At 47.4% G+C, this 22,329-nt stretch overlaps 1 protein-coding gene and 1 long non-coding RNA gene across 3 annotated transcripts in view; one reads left to right on the top strand and one right to left on the bottom strand.

The window, feature by feature from the left end:
• Positions 1–22,329, bottom strand: part of LOC139758825 (uncharacterized) — a 178,914-nt gene that overhangs the window by 5,617 nt on the left and 150,968 nt on the right. For both annotated transcript variants that reach the window (XR_011714946.1, XR_011714945.1), the window contains one exon: positions 14,366–14,484. This is a non-coding gene — a long non-coding RNA (uncharacterized lncRNA). The remainder of the gene's footprint in view (positions 1–14,365; positions 14,485–22,329) is intronic.
• Positions 21,219–22,329, top strand: part of LOC139758824 (trissin receptor-like) — a 149,329-nt gene continuing 148,218 nt past the window's right edge. The window contains exon 1 of the mRNA XM_071680659.1: positions 21,219–21,620. The gene's annotated coding sequence lies outside the window, so the exon portion shown is untranslated. The remainder of the gene's footprint in view (positions 21,621–22,329) is intronic.

Here is a 22,329-nt window from a genome sequence, read left to right as displayed (position 1 = left end):
AACACACCGGTGAACATCCCACAGCCACAGACTTGAAACTACTGTCCATCACACCTCAGACATTGCTTGGTGTGTGTATATATATATATATATATATATATATATATATATATATATATATAGATAGATAGATAGATAGATAGATAGATAGATAGATAGAGAGAGAGAGAGAGAGAGAGAGAGAGAGAGAGAGAGAGAGAGAGAGAGAGAGAGAGAGAGAGAAGAGAGTCTAGGAGAGAGGAGCAAGTATGCAGTCTGCTGGGGGTGGAAGGGTGCCTGGGAAGTTGCTGTTTGATGATGACGCGGTCCTGGTGGCAAATTCGAGTGAGAAACTGTAGAAGCTAGTCTCTGAGTTGGGGGGGGGGGGGGGGGGGGGCAGAGAGTGTGTGAAACAAAGAGAGCTGAGAGTAAATGTCAGTAAAAGCAAAGTTATATTAGGTCTAGCGGTGAAAAGTGGGACGATTTATGAGCTGGAATAGTCTTATGAGTCTTATGAGGTGGAATAGATTTATGAGCTGGGATGGAGAGACTCTGGTGGCGGTGGAGTGTGTCAGACACCTGGGAGTGGATATGGTGGCGAATAGAATTTATGGGAGAGGGTTTTCGGAGACTTTCTCTCCCAATTTTCCGCTAATAATCTAAGCAGCAACCACTGCCGTTTATGTAGTTAGGGAACGACCTCCAATCACCACCCTTACGAGGGTGAACACAAGTGTAAAATTCCAGTTTTAACGAGTGGAATATTAAGTCATAGGCGTCATAGTGCTGACTGTGTAAACTATCTCCACTCTGGCTGGCGTCATATAGTGCTGACTGTGTAAACTATATCCATTCTGGCTATGGCGTCATATAGTGCTGACTGTGTAAACTATCTCCACTCTGGCTATGGCGTCATATAGTGCTGACTGTGTAAACTATCTCCACTCTGGCTATGGCGTCATATAGTGCTGACTGTGTAAACTATCTCCACTCTGGCTAGCGTCATATAGTGCTGACTGTGTAAACTATCTCCACTCTGGCTATGGCGTCATATAGTGCTGACTGTGTAAACTATCTCCACTCTGGCTGGCGTCATATAGTGCTGACTGTGTAAACTATCTCCACTGAAAAAAAAAAAGAAAAATAATCCGAGTAGAAATAACCCAACTTTTTCAATCTATTTCCTTTTTTTTTTTTTCCAGGCGAAAGTTCGTTAATGACGGAGGTGGGTGGGGTGATTAGGGTGTGTGTGGGGGGGTTGGCAAAAGACGCCAACGGGAGAGCCGTGAGACTATATTGTCTACCGTATCCAAATATCTCACTGAATGATTGTTTGTGATGTTTTGTTTTTTGCTTTCTTTTTTGTTTACAAACAGAGAGAAAAAATATCATCCTTTTTGTGAGTGGAAGGACGAACCTATAAGTAGCATTAATTACTGGACACGTTCCCCTTCCCAGTGGCAGAATGTCTTCACGTTCTCCTTCCCAGTGGTAGAATGTCTTCACGTTCCCCTTCCCAGTGGCAGAATGTCTTCACGTTCCCCTTCCCAGTGGTAGAATGTCTTCACGTTCTCCTTCCCAGTGGCAGAATGTCTTCACGTTCTCCTTCCCAGTGGCAGAATGTCTTCACGTTCCCCTTCCCAGTGGCAGAATGTCCTCACGTTCCCCTTCCCAGTGGCAGAATGTCCTCACGTTCCCCTTCCTAGTGGCAGAATGTCTTCACGTTCCCCTCCCCAAATGGCAGAATGCCTTCCTCTACTTTCCCACCTTTGAAAACAGTTTCCTGAAGAAGACGAAGAAGAAGAAGAAGAAGAAGAAAGGGGGAAAAGAAGTTTTATCTGACGAGCCGTTCGGCCATTATTGATTGGCGAAAGATTTACATAAGTATTCCCAGTGAACAAGGGAACTCGTCCGAGCCTCGTCAGCTCTCGTATTGACAGGGAAAGTTGTAGCCGGAAGTGAAGCAGTTGTGAGAGCCTGTGTGTGTTCAGTTGTGTGTTCGGCTGTGTGTGAGTCCGTTCAGTTGTGAGTGTGTTCGGTTGTGAGTGTTTTCAGTTGTGAGTGTGTTCAGTTGTGAGTGTGCGAGCCCGTTCAGTTGTGAGTGTGTTCGGTTGTGAGTGTGTTCAGTTGGTGTTTTCAGTTGTGAGTGTGCGAGCCCGTTCAGTTGTGAGTGTGTTCGGTTGTGAGTGTGTTCAGTTGTGAGTGTGTTCAGTTGTGAGTGTGTTCAGTTGTGAGTCTGTTCAGCTGTGAGTGTGTGATCAGCCGTGTGAGTGTGTGTCCAGCTGCGTGGGTGTGTTCACAGAAGGTGGATGCAGCTGGAAAGCGTGGTTCATGTTTCATCATACCTCATACAACACAAACAACAAGGGTAACTACATGCGGGACTTGAGAGCGTTGAATCACCTTATCATACAAGAAGATACACAACGACACAGCATTGAAGAGTCGTTCACACAACTGAAGACTTTGAGGGTACTATTTAACTATCGTAGGGCCATTTGAGTCTCGCCATTCTTCGTACTCAATGCCTACTGTCCCTCGAGCAAGATGGCTCACTGTGCATGACACATCCTGTATACACACACACACACACACACACACACACACACCTCTCCTTCCAGCAGGGGCTGTTGCATGAAGACCCCCAGTTGTCAACATTCACTCAACCATCTCTCTCTCTCTCTCTCTCTCTCTCTCTCTCTCTCTCTCTCTCTCTCTCTCTCTCTGTCTCTCTCTCTCTCTCTCTCTCTCTCTCTCTCTCTCTCTCTGTGGCTCTCTCTCGTCTTTCTTCCTGGCCCAGAAGAGTCTTATCTGTGCCTCAGCCACCCTCACCTTCCCAGCCCAACCCTCTTCAGGGCCTCCTTCCTCCTCGTGTTGTACGAGATCAGTCACGCCGACGGTGTACGAGATCAGTCACGCCGACGGTGTACGAGATCAGTCACGCCGACGGTGTACGAGATCAGTCACGCCGACGGTGTACGAGATCAGTCACGCCGACGGTGTACGAGATCAGTCACGCTGACGGTGTACGAGATCAGTCACGCGGACGGTGTACGAGATCAGTCACGCGGACGGTGTACGAGATCAGTCACGCGGACGGTGTACGAGATCAGTCACGCGGACGGTGTACGAGATCAGTCACGCGGACGGTGTACGAGATCAGTCATGCTGACGGTGTACGAGATCAGTCACGCGGACGGTGTACGAGATCAGTCACACGGACGGTGTACGAGATCAGTCACGCGGACGGTGTACGAGATCAGTCACACGGACGGTGTACGAGATCAGTCATGCTGACGGTGTACGAGATCAGTCATGCTGACGGTGTACGAGATCAGTCACGCGGACGGTGTACGAGATCCACCACCACAAACTTGGCGTATGTGTCCGTCTCTCCCGCCTTAGCTTTTTATTTCCACCGTCAGATCTCTCTCTCTCTCTCTCTCTCTCTCTCTCTCTCTCTCTCTCTCTCTCTCTCTCTCTCTCTCTCTCATCGCCCACGGCCCCTTTGCGCCAGACTCCCAAGCCTTAATCTAACGTCGAGCTTGAAATCAAAGCATCTTGGGGGCCGAGATGGCAACCTGATACAACACGCGTTGGTTCCGCGGAGAAAGACGGGAGGGAAGTTACTCACTGAGATGTGCGAGTCTTCTTGACTGCTCCTTGGGGGTGGTGCAGCACCACCTCCTCCCTCGTGTGGATCCTCAGTGCTCCAGGAAGTTTACGATGGCTTCTCTCCCCTGTGGGTCCTAAATACTCCAGTGGGGTGGTCCTATCGAGAGCTTTTCACCAGTGTGATTCCCGAATGCACCAGAGGCGCTCTTATCATTGGCTTCTCATTGTGGATTGTGAATACTCCATGGCCACTATTTATTGATGTTTGATCTCAGTGTAGGTTCCCATTGCTCCAGTGGCGCTCTAATTCGTGGCCTCTCACTAGTGTCGGTCCTGAATGCTCTAAGGGCCTTTTAGCAATGGCTTCTCCTCAGTGTAGGCCCTGAGCGCTCTAGGGACGCCTTTGTCATTGGCTTCTCAACAGTGTAAGTTCTGAGTGATATGGGGATACCTTTGTTCTTTGGGTTCTCACCAGTGTAAATTCTAAATCCTGTCCCTGGCTTCTCACCAGTGTAAGTCCTGAGGACAGTGGAGACGTCTTTATCCCTGACTTCTTATCAGTGTAAGTCCTTAGTGCTCTGGGAATGCCTTTTTCCTTGGCTTCTCTCCAGTGTAAGTTCTGAGTGATCTAGGGATACCTCTGTTCTTTGAGTTCTCACCAGTGTAAATCCTGAGTACTTTGGGGATGCCTTTGTTCTTGGTCTTTCACCAGTGGATGTCCTAAGTGCTCTAGTAGGGGCGCCTAAGTCCTTTAGCTTCTCACCAGTGTACAGTACATCCTGTGTTCTACAGGACGCCCTTATCCTTTCCCTCTCACCAGTGTTGCCCCAGAACACCATGACTTATCTCCACTGTCGAGTGTTGCTACGCTTCTGTCGCCCGTTACTTTTCCCATCATTGCTCCAGGGTCACTTCCTCATGTCTTCAGAATCCCCAGTTCGAGTCCTGAATCCTGCAGGAACCATCCCGTCATGACGCACATTTTGACAAGCCATGGGCAACAGCGAGACCCAAAACAGCGAAGAGTCACACCGGGGGGGAGATGCTACGTACATCTGTGCCCTTGGAGCACACAGGACTCACACTGGGGAGAAGGAAAAGGTGGACAGTTCCCCTGAACACTTACGGTTCACACTGGGGAGAAGTAAAAGGTGAACAGCTCCCTTGAACACTTATCGCTCACACTGGGGAGAAGCTGTAGACAAGAGAACCCTTAATCACAAGATTAACATTACGTAATAGCCAGAGGAGCACAGAGGCGGCAAAACATTAAAGACACACATCAGAGCTCTGGCAGTAAAGGTCAACAGCGCTTCTGGAGAACCAAGAACTGACCCTTAGGGGGTGAGCATAGACTCACCCTGAGGATGGGGGGATCGAGCAATGGGAGACAAAGTCATGTTTACGAGCGAGGTCTTGGAGGAGGCGGCGACAAGGACCTCCCAAACACCAGGTCCTCACCCAGCACTTGCTACTGGACGGTGAGGGAAGACCTGGACATGTCAGACCTTCTTCTTCTTCTTCTTCTTCTTCTTCTTCTTCTTCTTCTTCTTCTTTTCATCTGCTTCTTCTTCTTCTTTTCTTCTTCTTCTTCTTCTTCTTCTTCTTCTTCTTCTTCTTCTTCTTCTTCTTCTTCTCTTGCAGAAGGACTGAGAATGATAGCTAAGGAGGGAACAATGGGGTGGCAGGGAGGGCAAAGGAGGTAAGGGGTGAATGATGAAAGGAGAGGGGCGTTGGGGCAAGAGGAGAGTGATGACAGGGAGGGAATACAACATGGGATTCTTGATTTATTAGTTCACTGCTGTTGGCCATATACATCATCCAAGTCAGACGTGTATCTACGTAACTGTTGGACATACAACACCCGCGGGCACATGTGTGGCTAACTATTAGGTATACAGCATCCGAGGGTCATGTCACAAGTCTAGGTAACTATTCATTATACAACATCCGGGCTTCATATGTACATTTAACAGTTCCTTGAACGTTTCTTTCAACAAACCCGGACGCAAATGGTAGTTAGTGACAACCCCTTTTTCCTCTATACAAACACCAAGAAGAGACATTCCCTACTATTTAACCACCATTTTCGCCCGCACAGCTTGCTCACATGTGCCCCTTTCGCTGCTTTGTTTTAACTCTTCCTCTTCGCCATAGACTTCAAAAGGCTCCATAACCCCCTGCCGCCGGCCTAACAGGCCGTCAAGCGTACTTATCCCAGGAGAGCCTCCGACAACCGTCCTGACATAACGAAGGTGACAGCGTGCCAGCCAAGCCTATCCATCACTCCATCAACATATTTAAACGTACTTATCCCAGGAGAGCCTCCGACAACAAGCTCCGGTATACCGAAGGTGACAGCCAGCCAGCTAAGCCTACGCATCACTCCATCAACCTATTCAAACGTACTTATCCCAGGAGAGCCTCCGACAACCGCCCTGATATGCCGAAGGTGACAGCCAGCCAGCCAAGCCTACCCATCACTCCATCAACATATTAAAACGTACTTATCCCAGGAGAGCCTCCGACGCCCGCCCTGACATACCAGAGGTGCCAGCCAGCCTTCTCATCACTTCATCAACATACCTAAACGTACGTGTTACCTGCTCATTCTTAGATCAGGTATCGTTGTTACAGAGGCCGCCTATGATACCCGTCTCATGTTAACCTCCTAAGGCAGAAATCTATACCTGGAGAACTTTCTCAATCGATGTTTGCTTATTTATTTCGTCTATTGTAAACGAGGTTTGAATGGTACTGGACAAGGGCTTCAACTCTATGTTCGAATACTTGATCTGTAGGACGAGTTTAAGCACTGCGAACCTTTTTCAATTGTAAGCCATTCAACACAATGGCGCATCCCATGAGTGCTACATTACGATCCTTGAGCATAAAAAGGACGACCTTTGGAATATGACAACGTGACCCTTGACCCGATCTAAGGGTCGGATCATCGTGCTAAAGGATCGTGATTTCAGAGGAATACGGAGGAATGCAAATGGCAACAGACCATAGGGGGGTCTCTCTTCGAGGCGGTCTGTGAAAGTGTGGTGAAAATTCGAAGGCAAATGTATGATTCGAAGAGAAGACCCTGCGGATTGGAAGCGAATCATCGTGATTAGAGATTAACATCTGAAAAACTCCTCAAAAGATTAAGTTAGCCTCGTCCCTAACCAATCAATTTCTAAGTCGCAAATATTAACACAAAAAAAAACTGTATTTATTTATAACTCACAAACACTATTCTTAAGAATGGACATTCTCACTCATAAACTTCCCCATTCGTGCTGCTACACATTTCCTTTTTGTCAAGTATAATCAAACATCATACGTATCTCGTCCTGTGACATCTCTGTTCAACACGACTCGCATACTTTCGTATATCCCCAGGTTCCTTCTCTCAGTACATCCCTCACCACAACACACACCACTGCCACAGTCTAACATTCGACAATATAATGTGTCAGCTATTTCTTTTTTTTTGTGTGTGTGTGTGTGTTTATCTCTTTCTCCTTCCTCCCCAGCGTGGCACTTAACGCTCTCTCTCTCTCTCTCTCTCTCTCCCCAGTGAACAACATCGCTCTCTCTCTCTCTCTCTCTCCCTCCCAGCTCTGCACTCTCTCTCTCTCTCTCTCTCTCTCTCTCTCTCTCTCCTCCTCCCTCTCCAGCGTGGCACTTAACGCTCTCTCTCTCTCTCTCTCTCTCTCTCTCTCTCCCCAGTCAACAACATCGCTAGATTCACTGAGGCTAAAAGGACGCACATCAAGAAAATCCACCACTGCGAAGTCAGCTATATTCCGGGTACTTGAGGGGGGAGGATGAAGAGACCATTTTCATCTGTGGTCGGTATGACTCGGGGATATGCACGTATTTCCCCGAGTGTGTGAGTAATGTTGTGAGGAACTTGCTGCCTACCCCTCATGAGCCTCCGTCCCTCGCGAGGAGCGGGGCTGGACTGTACCGAACCAGTTAATATACATATGTATCTCTCAGGTTTAGGAAAAAATAATATCCAGCCCACAATGAAGGGGAGGAGGAGGAGAGGTGTTTAAATGGCACACTCGTGTTCCACGAAAAAATCCCAGAGATTGAATGTGATCAATTGATGAAGTCTTTTTTCTTTTCTTTTATACTATTCGCCATTTCCCGCGTCAGCGAGGTAGCGTTAAGAAGAAAGGACTGGGCCTTTGAGGGAATATCCTAATCTGGCCCTCTTCTCTGTTCCTTCTTTTGGAAAATTAAAAAAAAAACAGAGGGGAGGATTTCCAGTCACCCGCTCCTTCCCCTTTTAGTCGCCTTCTACAACACGCAGGGAATACGTGAGAAGTATTCTTTCTCCCCTATCCCCAGGGATAAATTGATGAAGTACGGTCATAAAATCCTACGGCGGGTCAACCAAGTTTACTACTGCGGGTGGTGGTTCTGTATTATGCTAGTTCGCCTTCTCTGGGGTTCGGGCGTTCATTTCACTCGTTTTCTTTGTGTTGGGTGAGCGGGGGGGCACCACCAGCAGTCTCAGGACACGTTTTCATTCGCAGGGTACTAACGATACAAGCTACGTGGAACCTTACACTGCTTCGGATGATGCATAAATAACGAGTCATGAACGACGGGGAAATATATATATATATATATATATATATATATATATATATATATATATATATATATATATAGATATATATATATTTATTTATTTATATTTTGCTTTGTCGCTGTCTCCCGCGTTAGCGAGGTAGCGCAAGGAAACAGATGAAAGAATGGCCCAACCCGCCCACATACACATGTATATACATACACGCCCACACACGCAAATATACATACCTATACATCTCAATGTACACATATATATATACACGATGGCACGACCCGTGATGAAGACGGTACGACCCTTAGGATACAAAAGCCTAGGTAGGGCCTTCTGACGAAGGAGTGGGTCTGATGCCCTTGCCATCGTATCCTAGGGTCGTGCAGTCGTGTTCAAGGGTCGTTCAGTCGTATTCAAGTGTCGTACCGTCATGCTCAAGGATCGTACTGTCGTTGCTCAAGGGATCGTACCGTCGTGCTCAAGGATCGTACCGTCGGTGCTCAAGGATCGTACCGTCGTTGCTCAAGGATCGCACCGTCGGTGCTCAAGGATCGTACCGTCGGTGCTCAAGGATCGTACCGTCGTGCTCAAGAATCGTACCGTCGTGCTCAAGAATCGTACCGTCGTGCTAAAGGATCGTACCGTCGTGCTCTCAGGGACTGTACCGTCGTTGCTCAAGGGATCGCACCGTCGTTGCTCAAGGGACCATACCGTCGTGCCCAAGGATCGTACCGTCGTACCCCTGGGGAAAGGAAGGGCCTGGGGGGGTGGTAGCATGGATAACCTCCCCAGGTAAACAGCAAAACAGACAATAAAAGACTCAGCCATTATAGGAGAGAAGTGTCCAGCGAACACTGGTACAGAGATGACATAAACGTGTTGCCATACACATGCATAAATCATGAGGTACATTACCCCCCTCCTCTTCCCTACATCTCGGGGAAACACCGACGCATTTGGTTCGTGTCCTGTAAGTTAGTGGCACCGTAAGACGTTATGGGTCATTAGCAACCACTCCTTCAGGCTTCCGAGGGCGGTGCTTTCCTCAGTGGGTCGCGCGACGCAAGACGTCTTTTCTCCACCGTGCCTCTGACGAACGCTGGGACACAGAGGACTTCTACGACTTTACGCTGTACACAGGCCTCTGTAGGACACAATTTATGGCGACTGGGTTCGAATCAGACCTACCCAGATATTGGCGACTGGGTTCCAATCAGCCCTACCCAGCTAGCTACTGGGGACTGGGTTCGAATTACATCTACCCAGATATTAACGATTAGCGACTGGGTTCGAATCAGACCTACCCAGCTATAAGGGACTGGGTTCGAATCAGATCTACCCAGATATTAACGATTAGCGACTGGGTTCGAATCAGCCCTACCTGGACAATTTTGACGCCATGTGAAAGGTAATACGAATATGTGGTAAGGGAGGAGAACTAGCTGTTTTCTATTTATTTATTTATTTATTGTCAGAAGTGGCCGGAGCTAAGTTTAAGGGGAAGTTTAAGTGAATGGAGCGAAGGATGTGCGTTGGATAGAATGAAATGAACTGACTGGTATACTGAGGGGGGGGGCGACGTGCTCTCAGTGGGTTTGAACCATGGAGTGGTGTGGTGGTCTTGGCTGTGAATGGAATTAAGTTCATTCCACACGACAGCTAGAGACTGGGTGTGTTCCAGTGAGGCCATCTTTCGTCTGTTCCCAATACTACCTCGCTAGGACGCGGAAAGGGAATCAGTCACACACACACCCACCCACCCACACACACACACACACACACACACACACACACACACACACACACATCTCTAATCACAGAATTCGTCCCTCACCTCTGATGTAAAGTCCTGCTCGCGTGGGGCTGGCCCAGGTGGTGGTGTGTGTGGCACCAAGAGGGATTCTACTAAGGTGCGTGACGTCAACATTGTAACGCCAACGCGCCATAAGAAAGACTCTCTTCTGGAGCGCCCTGAGAGGAGGAGGAGGAGGTAATGACACCATAAAGCCATGAAATACTCTCGTGTAAATGTGAGAGTGGGAGGGAACGCGAGCCATCACAGCAGAGGGAGGGAGGGAACGCGAGCCATCACAGCAGAGGGAGGGAGGGAGTTAGGTGTGGGTCTGCAGACTTGGGGCAGCAGCAGCTCCTCTGGCTGGGTGGGTGAGGCCGACTACCTCCAGCCCCCTCGAGACGAGGGGGACCATCATCTTCCACAGGGACCGACTTGCTTCTCTCCCTGCTTCCCCCAGGTCCTGTCGAAGTCTGAATTTTCTTCTTTATGGCATCATCTCTGATGCTTCTTTGACTCTCTCTCTCTCTCTCTCTCTCTCTCTCTCTCTCTCTCTCTCTCTCTCTCTCTCTCTCTCTCTCTCCTTCTTCCACTCTCGCCTTCTTCTGTATTCCCCCTTAATTATATCTCTTTCTCTCAAGCCTGATCAACTGAACCTTCAGTTTCCCCTTCCATTTGAAGTTTGGATTTTTGTCCCTAATTTTTCTTTTTTTTTGACTTGCTGCTTCTTCCAATTTCCCGTCCTCTCTCCACGCGACATCCAACTCCACACACTAGGTGCCTCTGGTCCTTCTCCAACTCCACACACCAGGTGCCTCTGGTCCTTCTCCAACTCCACACACCAGGTGCCTCTGGTCCTTCTCCAACTCCACACACCAGGTGCCTCTGGTCCTCCTCCAACTCCACACACCAGCTGCCTCTGGTCCTTCTCCAACTCCACACACCAGGTGCCTCTGGTCCTTCTCCAACTCCACACACCAGGTGCCTCTGGTCCTTCTCCAACTCCACACACCAGGTGCCTCTGGTCCTCCTCCAACTCCACACACTAGGTGCCTCTGGTCCTCCTCCAACTACTAGTCTTCCTCCTGCACGGGAGTCCTTCCACACAGCCTCGCCTCCGCAAAGGGGTCCTCCTCTCCACCACCTTTAATCTCTCTCTTCCACCTCCGCCTCCACAACGCCACCGTTCAAGAAAGGCCTCGCCCGCCACCCGCCCATTAGGACAAGCCCATAAAAGGTAGAGAAAAACATGCCATTTGTCTTCCTCTTCTCCTCCTGCGTGTTCCTCCTCCTCCTGCGAGTTCCTCCTTCTCCTCCTCCTGCGCGTTCCTCTTCCTCCTCCTGACAGTTCCTTGAGGGGGAAAGCACTATCTTACTGTCCTCTTCACCTGGTTACCTCTTGTCTAGTGCCTGGGCCTCACACGGCTACTGCAGACGGCTCCTTAAACCGAGAATATTTTGCGCTTGATGTCAATTCTGGTGTGCCTAATGAGGTGTCATGCGTTGGTGGGAACCTCTATGTAAAGTGCCTCCCACCGTGGCTGCCCTCGTGTATATATATATATATATATATATATATATATATATATATATATATATATATATATATATATCACATACAAACCTCCAACAGCCGGGATCGAACCTGGGACCCCTTGTGCAAGAGGCAGGCATGTAACCGCTAGGCTAAGGGACTGTATAATAGGAAACAACTATTCGAAATACTAAGTACTCGAATACCCTAAGTCTTACAATGGCGAGCAACGGGGTCTATCGGTTGTTTCCGAACAGAACACATAGCCAGCTGATAGCGTTTTACCGAACCTAACTGTACAACGCGGAGTTATATGAATACGAATAAAGTGCATATGAACGCGCACCTTCATAGAACATACAAACCTCCAACAGCCGGGATCGAACCTGGAGGTTTGTATGTTCTCTGAAGGTGCGCGTTCATATACACTTTATTCGTGTATATATATATATATATATATATATATATATATATATATATATATATATATATATATATATATTGTGACGATACAAGAATAAATAAATTCCGAGACCGCCAACAAAAATGATACGCCATTACCTGTGTATGGTGTGTGTGTGTGTGTGTGTGTGTGGGCAGTAGCGACGTGCTGGTGGGAGTGAGTAACAGACAGTAGGATCTAATTTTTGCCTGGCCCCTAATTTACCCCTGGTCATCAGCATTGTAACAGCAGAACACAACAGCGCTGTTGCTCTTCTTCTTCCTCTTTTTCTTCTTCTTCTTCTTCTTCTTCTTCTTCTTCTTCTTCTTCTTCTTCCTCTTTTTCTTCTTCCTCTTTTTTTTCTTCTTCTTCTTCTTCTTCTTCTTCTTCTTCTTCTTCTTCTTCTTCTTCCGCTGCTGTAAATTCTCGAAGTCCAGAAATGAATATGATGAAGTAAGTTACAGTCGGTGGGGCAGGGGGGAAGGAGGAGGCCGTGGTCCACTGCTCTGGTAAGCGGTGATAATATCAGTCCTGAGGCATATTATAAGCTGCCCGGGATGGTGTATGACGAAGACAAGGCCCCTCCTACACACACACACACACACACACACACACACACACACACACATACACCTACGCAGCTCTGCGGTCTACAGAGAAACGTCTGTGTCCTGTTTATCTTTCCGTGGCCAACTGAGCTTGGTATACTTAGCAGACAGATTTACGTTGCTTATTTCATCATTTATTATATATATATTGGAAAGGATCACAATTTTGCGCGTGATCAAGATATTCCTACGAGTCCACGGGGAAAAATGAAACACGATAAGTTCCCAAGTGCACTTTCGTGCACTAATCGCATCATCAGGGGAGACACAAGGACGAGATGTAGAACAGCCGGTTGATAGACGAGGAAGAGACGTAGCTAAGACGCCATTTGGTAAACCAAGCGTTGCTGGACGGCGGTGCTATGACATGCATATGACGCCGGGTTCGAACACCACCATCCCGAACGCCACCATCCGGTAACGCTTGTTTACCAGTGGCGTCCACGCTACGTCGCTCCCCTGCACATCAACTGACTGTTCTACGTCTCGTTCTAGTGTATCCCCCTGATGGTGTGATCATGACACGAAAGTGCACTTGAGATTGCATAAACAGAGATGTATATCATCTATGATAAACGTCAGATAAGCTGTATCTAGAATTACGACATCTATGACAAAGGTATAGGACTGGTCGTATGATCTGAGGAAGGTATAGGACTGGTCGTATGATCTGAGGGAGGTATAGAACTGGTCGTATGATCTGAGGGAGGTATAGAACTGGTCGCATGATCTAAGGAAGCTATAGGACTGGTCGTATGATCTGAGGAAGGTATAGGACTGGTCGTATGATCTGAGGGAGGTATAGAACTGGTCGTATGATCTGAGGGAGGTATAGAACTGGTCGCATGATCTAAGGAAGCTATAGGACTGGTCGTATGATCTGAGGAAGCTATAGGACTGGTCGTATGATCTGAGGTGGTTATAGGAGTGCTCGTATGATCTGAGGAAGCTATAGGACTGGTCGCATGATCTGAGGGAGGTATAGGACTGGTCGTATGATCTGAGGGAGGTATAGGACAGGTCGTATGATCTGAGGGAGGTATAGTAATGGTCGTATGATCTGAGGGAGGTATAGGACGGGTCGTATGATCTGAGGAAGCTATAGGACTGGTCGTATGATCTGAGGGAGGTATAGGACTGGTCGTATGATCTGAGGAAGCTATAGGACTGGTCGTATGATCTGAGGTGGGTATAGGACTGGTCGTACGATCTGAGGGAGGTATAGGACTGGTGGTCGTACGCCTGACGTATGATCTCTCCTACATGTCAATCACTACGACCTAACAGGTCACCATCAAGACCTGTCACCATCATGACCCCTTACCACCACAACCGGGATGAACGACCACTGTGACCAGCTTGACCTCTGACCCCACGCATAACCTATGAAACATTTACTTTTCTCATGCAATATCTTCCTACATGTTCACTTTCTCGAGGGCAAACCAAAATATCTTTTTTCTTTTCTTTTTACCCATCGCATCCTTGCCTTACCAGTTAGCATTCTTGACCACAATATTATCATGACCCTCCACATATCTTCAGGCAGATCTTTACATCTACAATATCTGCTGTATATCTTCAGTTTTCATCTAACGCCCTCCAGTGTTCATCTAACACCTTCCAGTGTTCATCTGACACCCTCCAGTGTTCATCTAACAACCTCCAGTGTTATATATATATATATATATATATATATATATATATATATATATATATATATATATATATATATATATATATGTATATATATATATATATATATATATATATATATATATATATATATATATATAGTGTAACTAACCTGTGACACATTTTCTGTGTCGATGCCCCGGGCAGGTCCAGTCCAGGAAGGACTGGCTGGATCCCACAGTAATGGTGTTCCCGGCTGCCGCTGTCGCCCAGGCGATCTTCTCTGGGGATCTGTTGGACGTCAAACCCACATCATGACCCATGATTGGATACAAGAATACAAGGTGATTTATTCTCTCTCTCTCTCTCTCTCTCTCTCTCTCTCTCTCTCTCTCTCTCTCACACACACACCAGATCCAAACATAGACTTGAACACGTCAACAGGTGACTTTGAGGGAACGAAACTAACGTAACTGATTGAAGACGCTTTTCTAGACACCAGTTGATTCCAGTCTAAACCCACTCGAGGGTCTCGAAAACCTTCTTGATCTTGTCCTCACCAGTGACATACACTTAATAAACTTGCGAAGTAGTTTATTCGATTTTAGAGATAGCTTTAGATTATGAAATACATGACAACAAACTCCTGATCACAGATTATAGACGAAGAAATTTTGAAAACATGAGACAAGAAATTGGCAGCACCAATTGGACAAAACTTCTTGACATCAACACAGTAGAGGAAATGTGGAATAATTCCAAAAAACACACGACTCAAGATTGAAAATAAACATATTCCACGAATTTCAAAGAGAACTTGCAATATTTGAAAACCATCAAGGATGAATAGGAGAACAGAAGGACAAAGTCGCCAAAAGAAGAAAAACATATAAGGAATTCAAATCAATGGGAACTGATGAAAATCGCCAGGAATGAATCGAAATCCAAAGAGAGTACAAGAGTAAACGCGACGAAGAAAAGAAAGAATAACTTTCAAAGTTAAGAATAATCCTAAGGAATTCTTCAATTATATAAGACAAAGGAAGACAGTAAAAGAAGGAATTTGGTCCATTACGAGACGAACATGACACACTTACTACTGACGACAAGGTAATGGCTACCATACTAAATTATTCTTTTAACTCTGTATTCACAATGGAAGAAACATCTCGAATACCACAACCGATCAACATGTTTTCAAGGCTCTGATGAAGAAGTACAAAGATGAGCGACAAAACTGATCCCATCCTTTAGAAATCTGGCATACGAAGAGAAGCTAAAACGATTGGATCGCTTCTCCCTTTAAAATACGTAAACCTCGCAGAGACTTAATCCAAGTGTTCAAAATTCTGAACAAGTTCGGTAAAGTGAACCACGAGCATCTTTTCGAAGTACAAGAAAATACGGTTACCAGGTCAAATAGAATAAAACTCAAAGCTAAAAGATGTAGTAAGGATGTGGGAAAAAACTTCTTTTCTCAGTCAGATCTCCGGAGTGAATGCTAAGACTATGAATATCGTCAAAAGTCATTAAGACAAATATTTTGTAGATTCAGGTATATTTTCGGTAAAACGCCAGAAATGAACGTATAAACGACTGCTGTAACGGGGACACTGGAAGGCTAATGTGCAGCCGCGGGGAGTCGATTAGAGCTTGAAAAAGTACTGAGTGGAATCAAATCTTTCTTGTCAAGTTAAATATTTCTTTTTTCCTTTCCTAGACAACCCAGTCGTGGGCCAATCAGGCCTCCTGTTGTCTGTCTTTCTCTCGTAAACTCATGTAAACTCACATTCTCTCTCTCTCTCTCTCTCTCTCTCTCTCTCTCTCTCTCTCTCTCTCTCTCTCTCTCTCTCTCTCCTTGCCTTAAGCTTACCCTCTTCGCTTAAGCTTTCGAAAGCCCCGACCTACTTACGCACTTGCAGCAGATTGCCCGTATGAGTCGCTGGTACTTCAAACTCTCTTGCATTGGGATCTTCCTCTATCCTTAGGGGAGTTGGGAAGGTCGTAGACGACTAGTAACGCTATTCCTTGTCCATTGAAGGGAGGGAATGCGAGCGCCATCCATCCCCTACACCGTGAAACACCGAGGCTACGACAGGCGGCCTCAGCAGATTATACAAGAGGAAGGAACTAAGGAAAAGACGTAAATGCGAAAAGAAGAAAAAAAAAGAGAGAACAATTTAAAGATAAAGATAATGCCATTCAGGTACCGAAAGAAACGCACGAAGACTCAACATTTTAAGGCAAGAATGGGTGATGTTTTAAGTCTGGAGGAGGGACTGAGGTGTTCTGTGTGGTAGAGGAAAGGGAATTTTACATGGCCTGCCTTGGGGAGACTCTTCCAGCAGCCTCCTCTCCCCTTGTCGACCAGCACCCCGAGGCCACACCAGAAGATGAGATTAAGCTTCTCATACACAGCCCCTCGATGGATGAAATTTAAGATGCGTCGCCTCCAGCCCCGGCGATGAAATTAGTCCATAGTGGATCCGGGCTATGACAACAAGAGCGCTGCTTCAAGGCTTGAGAAGGGACGACAACAACAACAACGCCTGCTTCGAGGCTTCAGAAGAGACGAGAACAACAACAATGCCTGCTTCAAAGCTTCAGAGGCAACAACAAGTTTTACTTCGAGGCGTCAAAAGTAACAGCAACAAGGCTCGCTTCGTGTCTCCTGAGACGGAGTCACGGCGGCTGCCGAAGCAGTAAGGAGGCGGCACACAGTCGCCTGTGTTTAGAACGTAACAATCAGGACGTAATTGCAATCGATGGAGAGCTACGAGGAACAGGAGAATACAGGCATATTATATATATATATATATATATATATATATATATATATATATATATATATATAACTTAACTCGACCATATCATATATACCAGTACCTTCCAATGACAGCATGTAGCTCCCTCTATAGCACACTTGATCCCAATTATTCTATCCCATATAATCCCTCTCCATCCTCCTGAATGCGTCGACACTCTAACTTCTCCCTCACTCCCTCCATCCACCGACTCCCTTTTGCTCCCCCCTCCCACCTGTCTCTTGCGACACGTCGATCCCCTTCGTCAATCCTTCTTCACTCATCCTCTCCGTAAGACTTGAACCAACTTCAGCACACCCTAGTCTCGACCGAACTGCGCCTGCTGCCGCACGTCTCTCTCTCTCTCTCTCTCTCTCTCTCTCTCTCTCTCTCTCTCTCTCTCTCTCTCTCTCTCTCTCTCGTTACCACTTCTCACACGAATCGTTGACCTAACAGGCCGTGAGGGGAGGGAGTGGGCAAATGAAGTCACACACCACGTCCAGACATCTCTCCCTAACCCATTTCCTCTCCCATGTCTCCCTTGAGAATCTAAACCACTTCAGACGAAGAAAAGAGAAGAAGAAGAAGAAAAAAAGATGAATTCTTCCCCTGTGGCTGGATAAATATATATTTCTTTCAACCGTCTTATCAACTTGATCCACAATCACAGGTGCTGCGACAGGATTCGGGGCCAGTCAGTGGTAACCCTCGCTCCCTCCCCTAGTGTTGTAAGGATCACTTTGTCCTCCATTCACAGGTGTTTGTAGCCCCCAAAAAGTACATGGCGTGAATCCCACACTTACACTGGTGTGTGTGTGTGTGGTGGTGGAGGAGGACATTGCACCCACTCGAACTATTTCGTGTTTCGTGAAGACGTGTCATAATGCGATGGCCACCAAGACCTTCGATAGAACTGACTAGGGTATACACACTTCGGTAATTCAAACTTGCTCTAATTGGCATACATTCTCACCAGGAAAGAAGGAAAAATGAATGAAAAACTAGAACCACTGACGAAGACCAAGAATGTCAAAACCTTTAAAAAAAAAGAAAGATACAATACAGTGCAATACACTTATGATACAGGAGGTACATGAATGCAGTGAGCAGACTGGGAAAACTGAAATGGTCGAGTTCATTAAGAAATCCATCCTGGAATTCGCCCGTAATGCTAACTCGGAGAGGGTTGGGGGGTAGGGATGGAGTGGGAGGTTTGGGGTTCACACGAACACCATCGAATGCCGAGTCGAAAGTGGCTTCATTCGGTTCGAACTCCTTAATGTCCCATTTAAGAGATCATTAAACCTCTTGGAAAAAAGGTACCTGACGTGGCATCGGAAACTTCGCTATAGAGTTTCCAGCGATTCCAGCAAAGGTGAGGCTTCCTCTTTCAGCTCCTCCTGAACGACCCTCCGTGGTCGTCCCGGAACCATGCTTCGGTACGGTGTACAGCGGACCCCTGGTCCATCCGGTACGACCCTACAATATAATGGCACGACTCATGTTTGGATACGACCCTCCGACGACCCTAGTTCTCCTGGTACGATCCTCTGGTACGTTGCGACGACCGTGGTTCTCCTGGTACGACCCTCCCGTACGTTGCGACGACCGTGGTTCTCTTGGTACGACCCTCCCGTACGTTGCGACGACCGTGGTTCTCTTGGTACGACCCTCCCGTACGTTGCGACGACCTTGAACCTTGAGCAAGATAGTACGACCCTTGAGCACGATGGTACGACCCTTGAGCACGACGGTACGACCCTTGAGCACGACGGTACGACCCTTTAGCGCGACGGTACGAACCTTAAGCACGATGGTGAGACCCTTGAGCACAACGGTACGACCCTTGAGCACAACGGTACGAACCTTGAGCACGACGGTACGACCCTTGAGCACGACGGTTCGACCCTTGAGCACGACGATACGAACCCTGAGCACAACGGTAGGACCCTTGAGCGCGATGGGTACTACCCTTGAGCACGACGGTAGGACCCTTGAGCACGACGGTATGGCCCTTGAACACAACGGTACGAACCCCTTTGAGGTCACGACCTGACCTCTGACCAGAGAGAACGAACCCAAAAGGTCAACTTTGATCGTTCATGGAATAGAGCCTACGTTTCATTTCCATCATATCAATCATTTCCGTAAAAATGCTTGACAGCCACTGAAATAGCAAGTCATTAACGCAACACTGTTGATTAACTCCTACATTTATCAACGAATCAACCCTTGATTTTAATCAAAGCAATTATAGGGTCTAAATGTATCAATATATTCATTACATGCAAAGCTAAGTCCATTGGCACTGTCTGTAGTTATATACGCGTCCTGCAGAAAGGGCTCAAAGTCTTCAGTAACAGGATAGAGATAATGGTCTTAAGGGAGATGAATAGGCGATATGGTCCTACGGGAGGGAGGGAGGGAGTTGATGTAGAAAACGAGGATATCTTCTTCTTCATCAGGCACAGAAAATGGGACCATGGCGCTGCATATACGTAGTGTCCACATTCACAGTGGTAAAGGAAAAAAAACGGTACAACGCTCGAGCACAACGGTACGATCCCTCGAGTAGGAAGATTCACCCCTTAAGCAAGACGGTACTGTTCTTGAGCACGACGGTACGATCCTGAAGCAGGACGGTACAACCCTACGTCACACGACGGTACAACCCGATGTCACACGACGGTACAACCCTACGTCACACGACGGTACAACCCGATGTCACACGACGGTACAACCCTTGAGTGTGATGGCGTGACAGTTGACACACGTCGTACTCAAGGGTCGCACGTACCGTCGCCGCGCTCAAGGGTCGTACCGTCGCGCTCCAGGGGGCCCCGTGCACCGTCGCCGCGCTCAAGGCCCGTACCGTCGTGCTCCGGGTGACCCCGTGCAAACTCATCGCAAAACTGGTAGGCGAAATGATACCACTGCGCCTCTTCATTGCACCGACAGTGTTCTTCGAACTCAAGTGTCAAGCCCTAATGCACGTACCTATGGCTGCACTGCTGTAGATAATATAATGCTATAATGTTCGTATCCTACATAATGCTATATGTTCCTATCTCATTTTGACCCTTTGGGAACCCTGTTCATGTCCGTTTCGTCGGCCTAGGTCTGCGCAGTCATCAGGATGTTCACGGACAACTGCGCACTGAGTTCTCTCTCTTAGATTTCTTCCCCGTTTTCTTTCTTCTGGTGGCAAAAGAGCGCCATTGAGGCAATGGCTGGCCTAAGACGTCCGCGAAGGACTGCGTTGCCCCACAACCTCTTATCCCTTCTGTACTCCTCCCACTTCGCTCGGGGGGGGGGGGAGGGGGGAAGGGTCTACGCTCCCACGCTTCAGGAGGAGGGCACCCCCGCCCCGCCCCGCCAGTCTATATCGCCTTCGTGGACGTCACAAGACGCCCTGACGTATGATAATGGCAGACGAGGAGGAGAGGGACACTTCTGCACAGCCATGCTTCCAGAGCGCGGCTGGAATGAAAGGTCTCGCTGTGGTATGAGGTCGGTCATTCCAGGGGCTGTGTCACCGTGAGTGGTCAGCCTGCTGGCTGTGTGTGACCCCAGGATGACCTTGCCTACTGTGTGTGTGTGTGTGTGTGTGACCCCAGGACGACCAAGCCTACCGGCTGTGTGATCTAATGGTGACCAAAGTATTGGCTGTATGACAGGCTGGGGTAACTGGCTTGGAGCCACTGCTCATTGAGCTGATAGCTTGGCATGCAAAGTAGTACCGGTCGTGCTCAAGGGTCGTACCAGTCGTGCTCAAGGGTCGTACCATCGTGCTCAAGGGTCGTACCGTCGTGCGCAAGGGTCGTCCCGGTCGTGCTCAAGGGTCGTACCGTCGTGCACAAGGGCCTTACCCTGGGCGACCCTTACTGCATTATCAAGCAATGTGAAGAATGGCTTTAGTCATCAATAATTCAATCGCTGTATGTGGAACACCCCGCGTACCATAAAGCGCATAATTCTTTATCGATTTCTGGGCAAACCACGTCATCTAACTCCTACGTAAAGCTTAACCAAGCCATGAAACTCCCTACATTATCATCACTGCATATCGCACTGACGTCCGGTACAACAGTCTTTCCGCACGCGCACACACCCACACACCCCCCAGAGCACGGCGCTGCCAGCCGCACGAGAGATTCCATTCACGAACTCGGCCTTCGTACGTTCGAGTCTCCAATCTAGTTTACCTGGTGATGTCGGCCGGTTCGGAGGGACCGGGGCAGCACAGACAGGATCAAAACTTCTCTTCGTTCATTTATAAACTTTAGAAAAGAATGATTTCGTATCTCTTCATTGTGTTGATTATATTATACGTTAAATAATAATAATAATAAAGTGGGAGGCCACTTTAACATACAAACGATAGAGCCAATTGTGATGAAAAACTACGAGGTATATTAAAAAAAATAAATGTACCTTAGACAATAGGTATGACCACAAAGTAATTATTAAATACGAGACAGTGGATTTGAATAGAAATAAAGACACAAGATATATCTGTACGACCGTAGTCATATATCTATCTACATAAACACCCCGGACGACAACAGAAAACGGTTACAGGGAGGGACTGCAGTGTTTAGGGTCCTGAAGGCACCTTCGCAGGTAAGTACAGATCTGGTGGTGTGTTTCAGCGTCCCTTAGGGATGGTCAGGGCTGCTGTTTGGTGCAAGTGCCAGCCAAGGACTGAGGCGGTGTCTGGTCAAGTCAGGGTTAAAGGTCATTTAGAAGCGAAGAGTTGGGAAAAGTCGTTGAGCAAAGTTCTTCCTGTGGACACTGTCCAGATCGGGAGGATACGCGTTTCTGAAGGTTTCCGCGGCCCAAGGCTGTGCTACGCCCAGTAGCAGGGAAATGTGGACTCCTTTGGAGTGAGGAGCTCCCTGACCAAAGGTGATTTTTCACTCACTGTGTGATCCTGGAGCAGATGGAAGCGTTGTGATGTTTATTTCTACACCTACGCGGCTCAACTTTGGAACACTAAACCTTGTCTTTCTCATTAACACATTCTTTTTCAATATTTGATTGCCGTTTCCCGCGTTAGAAAGGTAGCGACAGGAGGAGACGAAGAAAGGCTGCATTCGCTCACATGCATTCTCGGAATGTCATGTGTCGTCAAGCGAAACCACAACTCCCTCTCCACCTCCAGACCCGAGAGACCTTTCCAGAGTTTACCCCAGGACGCTTCACATGCCCTGATTCAGGATATATATATATATATATATATATATATATATATATATATATATATATATATATATATATATATATATATATATATATATCAAACGTCTATAGCGAAAGAAAGGCGTTTCTC

This window comes from Panulirus ornatus, chromosome 31, assembly GCF_036320965.1.
Source record: "Panulirus ornatus isolate Po-2019 chromosome 31, ASM3632096v1, whole genome shotgun sequence".
In the NCBI taxonomy this organism is placed as follows: Eukaryota; Metazoa; Arthropoda; class Malacostraca; order Decapoda; family Palinuridae; genus Panulirus; species Panulirus ornatus.
Note: the sequence above shows the minus strand (reverse complement) of the source record. Positions and strands in the feature narration are given on the sequence as shown.